Below are 6000 nucleotides of genomic sequence, written 5' to 3'. Positions count from 1 at the left end.
GCTCTGCTATTTCCTTCTGGGTCATAGAGTACATCCTTCGTTTTGGTAGTGTGGCCCCAGGCACCAATTCTATAGCACAGTCTGTAGGCCAATGGGGAGGTAAGACCTCACACTCCTCTTCGCTAAATACGAGTGCAAGATCCTCATAAACACTAGGGAAGTCTCTTTCCGTAGGGGGTACCGTCGTAGCACAGCCCACCCCTTTATGCCCCTCCATAGATGACGCACGGGGGTCCCTAGCCATGTCAAGCGGCGCTGGATTAACAGCCAGCCACAGTTTCCGATACCCCCCTTCCCACCAGATGGTGGGTTGCCACTTATCTAACCAAGCTAATCCCAATATTATTGGTTCTAGCATCTTTTCAATGACTATAAAGTGGATCATCTCTCGGTGGTCTCCTATCTCCAAGTGAACCTTCTCTGTCACATGAGTAGCCGGTGCTCCCCCCAACAACGATCCATCCATCTGTTCAAATGTTATGGGAGCTTTTTGCCGCCTCACCCGCAACCCCAAGCCATCCACCACTGCTTGATGGATAAGGCACCAGGTACACCCCGAATCCACTAGGGCTCCATAACAAGTCCCGGAAGTGGCCCGAGGGGTCCTTATCGTCACCGGTATCACAAAAGGGCAAATGGGATCGCTCACCATTGGGTCTTCCAGGTCCTCATCGTCACTGTCCCCGTCCACCACAGGAAACTTCCCCACCGCTCGGATTGCAGGACCCCTGGTCTGGGACTCCGTGGCTGTCTTGGGGGCCTGGGCCGCCCGGGATTTCTTGGGTGGCTGTCGTGTTCGCCCTCTTGACGCCGTTCCAGTGATCGGCCTCTGGGGTTGTGGCCGAGGTGTTGGTGATGGGCACTCCGCAGCTCGGTGGCCCACCAGGTTACACCGGAAACATCGAAATCCGGGTTGCTGGGACCTCTCCGGTGGTTCCGAGAATACAGCTGGTCTAGGTTCTTTTATACCTTGGGGCTTTTCTGCCGATCTGTCCCTCTGCTCTTTCCTCTGGTCTACACCACTCCCAGGCCGAACTCGGAACTCCCGGAGGCCAAGATCCAGTTCTATAGCAGCTGTCGAGCGTCAAGAAGCACTCGACACCATGCACAAGACCACTGATCCATGGATGTTCATCCTACCTGCTAGCAGAAGGGATGGGATGGGCTGCACGGGTGTTGGTGATGGGGACAGGCTGGCGATTAGGCATTATAATGCACGGGCGTTTATAGGGGTTCGCAAGGGGGTGACAGACGCACGGAGACAAGCAGCGTAATTGGATCAAGTCAAAATGAATGACGGCATTGCTGTGCGCGCGTGAAGAGAGGCGGGAAGTTGAAAACCTCCGCGCAGCTGCTTGTCATTAGAGAAACCCTTATAAAAAGACTCTGTGCGGGGCGTGGGGTAGCCGCGTCTTTGAATTGCATTGCATTCCGACTTCCGTACGTGCTGTATGTCACAATAAACCAAGTTGCATCAACTCTTCAAGTGGGTTGCTTGTGCTTTCGTGGACACAGACCAGGGGGAAGCCGAGAGGAAGACGCGGCTCCCCTTTTTTTCAACTAGTCCGGTTCTTCGCGATGGCTGAAGGCGTGACCAAGGATGTGTTACCCATTGAGGCACTGCGAGAAGAGGAGGCGCCGGGGGACGCCGCCGTTTCCGACGCACTCGAGATGGATGAACAGCTGGTGGTACGGCCGAAGAGACGGGAGCAGCTGAAAAGCAGCGGAGCTGCGGAGCCGCAGCCAGAGACGGGGTGTGAGGAATGAGACTTGCAAGAGCTGGGAGCGACTGAGGCGCGTTCACAAGCCCCACCCTATGCGGGCGCCCAATTCCTAGGCTGGAGGGAACGGCAGTGGGTCGAGGAAGAAGAGGGGGAGTGGAGTTACTCCACGGGCCCAGGGGCGTCCACTATGGACGTTTTGCGTGATAGATTTGGAGAAGCCATCTTTCGCGACGCGTCATCTTGGCAGCCATGGGCACCCGCGGTGGACTCCGCTGGTTCCTGGTCTAGTGGCGCGGTGGGCGGCAGCTCAGGCAGTAGATTTCGTCTCGCCAGCCCAAAGTTCAAAGCGGAGCAGCGAGAACAGCGCACACAGCGGGTAAGCGGAGAACGCCAGAGCGTTGGCGCCGCTCCGACAGTACGTGGGGACGGTGGGCACGCCTCCACGGAGACTGTGGCGCAACCGCGCAGGGAGCGGGGGGGGTGACCCATGGTAGAGGCGACCAACAGAACCAGCCGGGTCCGGGGATTAGACCACCACAGCCACCCCAACTAGACCCTGTGCCGATATGGGGCCATGGGCCATGGACCCCTCGCCAGACACCCTGGAGCTTACCTCCCATACAAGCGGCTTTTGACGGCACTGCAGGAAAGGTGGCGCTCTTCCTCAGCCAAGTAATAAGCCATATGGACCTATATGGTAGGCTTTATCCCTCGCAGTGGTCAATGGTGGTTGCAGTGACGGCGGTGTTAACGGGCGAAGCTGCTGATTGGGTCGCTGACCTACACAGCGAACATGCCCGCGAATTAACGGATTTAGGGCTTTTCCTGGAGGCATTACGGAACCGGTTCGAGGACAAAACCCGAACGCAGGTTATTGAAGGGGAATTGGTCAACCTTAGACAACGGGGTCGTCCAGCAAAGGACTACGTCAATGAATTTCATAATTTGGCCGGGAAGCTCCGCTCCTGGCCAGAACGCCTTCTGATTCATCAATTCCAGGCGGGGCTTGATAGAGACATTAGACAGGCCTGTGTCTACCGGGGTCTGGGCCCCTGCCTATCTGAGTGGTACAAGGCGGCTGTTAGTTTGGATGTCGGGTTACGGGAATTTAAACCTCGCACCGTAAACCTAACTCTACGATGAGGACCAGTGGGCCGATCCAGTGATAGGAACGTTGCTCGAACAGCCCCTTTCTTTGGGTCCGCTAGCGGTGAGGTGGCTAGACGGCCGTTCCGTTGCTTCAGATGCAATCAGGAGGGGCATCAAGCAGCGGAATGTCCAGTGCCGCCACCTCGGATGTCTACTCCACAGCCGCCACCGGCTACCACCCCACAGGACCGGCCTGCACGGACACTAGAACGATCCAGAGCGGTTACACAAACACCCTTGGTAGAGGCAACACCTCGTTCCATCACGGGTGGTCCACCGGGAACAGCCCGCGTGCCCGAGGCTTCAGAGGAGACTGACACCGAGGAGGACATCCACGATCCTATGGTGAGTGATCCCATTCGTCCGTTCCTGATTCCAGTAACCCTTAGGCACCCCGCAACCAACCGGGAGTGCGATCAAGACGCATTGGTAGACTCCGGATGCACCCGTTGCCTTATCCGCCGGTCCATAGCAGAGGCTTTAGGCCTCCGGATACTAACATTACGCGACCCTATAAAATTCGAACAGGTGGATGGTACTACTCTGGGGGGTGTACCCGCCAATAGCGTAACAGAACCTGTAGTGTTAAAAATAGGGGCCCATCAAGAACGCATCCGGTTCATTGTAATAACACAGATGATAGAACCAATCATCCTGGGTCTTGCCTGGTTGGATAAGTGGCAGCCCCACATCTGGTGGGAGGGGGGTTTCCGTAAATTAAGGCTTCCGATCACAGGGGAACCTTGTGTTGCACTCCAGTATGGGGCAGCGCCCCAACAGAAGTACCCTTCTGTGTATTCCGATCTTGCTCGGGTGTTTAGCGAGGACGAATGCGACGTATTGCCACCACACCGGGATACCGACTGTGGTATCGAAATCATCCCCGGAGCTCGATTACCGAAACCCCGAATGTACTCGATGACTCCAAAGGAGTTAGAGGAATTACGCGCATATATAGACAAAAACCTGGCGAGAGGTTTTATCCGCCCTAGTAGGTCACACCTAGCAGCACCGGTGCTGTTCCGCGAAAAGAAGGACGGGGGGTTACGATTATGTGTCGACTACCGGGGACTAAATGCTGTCTGTGTCGAGCCGCTATATCCACTGCCGCTGATAACTGATTTACTGACAACCTTGAGCACTGGACGGATCTTCACGAAACTAGACCTACGTGAAGCCTATTATCGAGTGAGGATACGGTCGGGGGACGAATGGAAAACTACGTTCAACAGTCCCCTCGGTAGTTACCATTTCTTAGTGATGCCATTCGGTCTGCAAGGTGCACCAGCTGTTTTTATGCAGCTTATAAACGGAGTGTTACACGAACACCTATATCGGGGGGTACTAGTCTACCTGGACGATATACTTATTTATTCAAACACGATGGAAGAGCACGTCCAGCTCGTTCGACAGGTACTTACCAAATTACTGGAAGCACACCTCTTTGTTAAACTCTCGAAATGCGAATTCCACCGGAGAGAAATAGATTACCTTGGATTTCGGATTAGCGATACGGGAATTCAGATGGATCCGAAAAAAGTAGAAGCGGTGATGGAATGGCAAGCCCCACGAACACGTAAGCAGTTACAGAGCTTTTTAGGCTTTGCAAATTTTTATCGACAGTTTATCCCATCTTTCACGAAGATAGCATTGCCTTTAACCGAGCTCTTACGAACGAAAGGTGTAGTAGCACCCGGAGTAAAACCCAGGCCGGGACATGGGCTGCAATGGTCGCCCGCGTGCCAACAAGCATTCAAAAGTCTCAAACGTCTCTTTGCTAAGGAACCAGTGCTTAAACATCCAGACACATCACAACCATTCATTGTGCAGGCAGATGCGAGCGACGTGGCCGTTGGAGCTGTGCTACTACAAAAAGATCCAAACGGTGATCTACGGCCCTGTGCATATACCTCGCGTAAATTCACGACAACAGAGAGGAATTGGGCCATATGGGAGAAAGAGGCCTACGCTGTGAAGCGGGCCTTACAGACATGGCAACATCTACTAGAAGGAAGTACGAAGCCTTTTGAGGTCTGGACAGACCACAAAAATCTGGAAGCGCTTCAGACCCCTCGAAAATTGTCCCCAAAACAAATCAGATGGGCACAATACTTTCAACGCTTCCGGTTCTCTCTCGTCTATAAACCAGCAGGTAAGATGTGTTTGGCTGACGCATTGTCACGAATGCCTCAATACAGAAGCAGAAGGGACGAGGTTTTACAGGCTATGATTCCACCCATAAAGGTGTATACGTTAGGGACTCGCCAACCCACTGACTGGTTAGCGACACTACGAAAAGAGCTGCTAACGGATAAGTGGGTACAGGAAAACCACTCCTCTGTCACCCACCGAAACGGCTTAATATGGTGGGGAGACAGATTGTATATCCCCGTTTCCTTAAGGCATCGGGTGTTGACCCAATGCCATGATAATAAAACCGCAGGACATTTCGGGTTCTTAAAAACATTGCATCTCATCCGGAGACAATTCTGGTGGCCCAAAATGAGGAAAGACATTGACCAGTACATCCGCGGGTGTCACATATGTGCCACATCCAAACCACGTCCTGGAAAACCGTTAGGGCTGCTACAGACCATGGCAGAGCCAAGCAGACCGTGGGATGAAATCGCCATGGATTTCATCGTAGAACTCCCTAACAGTAGGGGATATACAGTCATTTGGACTGTAGTCGACCTTTTTTCGAAACAGGCACACTTCATCCCTTGTAAAGGCTTACCATCCGCGAAACGACTAGTCCGGATGTTTCTCCAACATATCTATCGATTACACGGCGCACCCAAACGAATTATTTCAGATAGAGGGGTGCAATTCACTGCCAGGTTCTGGAGAGGTTTCCTTCAGGATATCGGAACAACACAAGGCCTAAGTTCAGCATATCACCCCAGCACGAATGGAGCAGCCAAACGAGCGAATGCCATGGTGGAACGATACCTACGTTCCTACGTATCATACCAACAGAGAGACTGGGTGGACTATTTGCTGTTCGCTGAGACAGCCTATAACAATTCCATGCATAGAAGCACCGGATGTACTCCTTTCCACGTTGTTATGGGACGGGATTTCCCAGCTATTCCTGACCTAGACCTCCCCGCTCCACCATCAATGA

This window comes from Pituophis catenifer, unplaced genomic scaffold, assembly GCF_029215685.1.
Source record: "Pituophis catenifer annectens isolate HBS135680 unplaced genomic scaffold, rPitCat1.0.hap2 SCAF_5, whole genome shotgun sequence".
Taxonomy (NCBI): domain Eukaryota; kingdom Metazoa; phylum Chordata; class Lepidosauria; order Squamata; family Colubridae; genus Pituophis; species Pituophis catenifer.
This window is presented reverse-complemented; position numbering follows the sequence as displayed.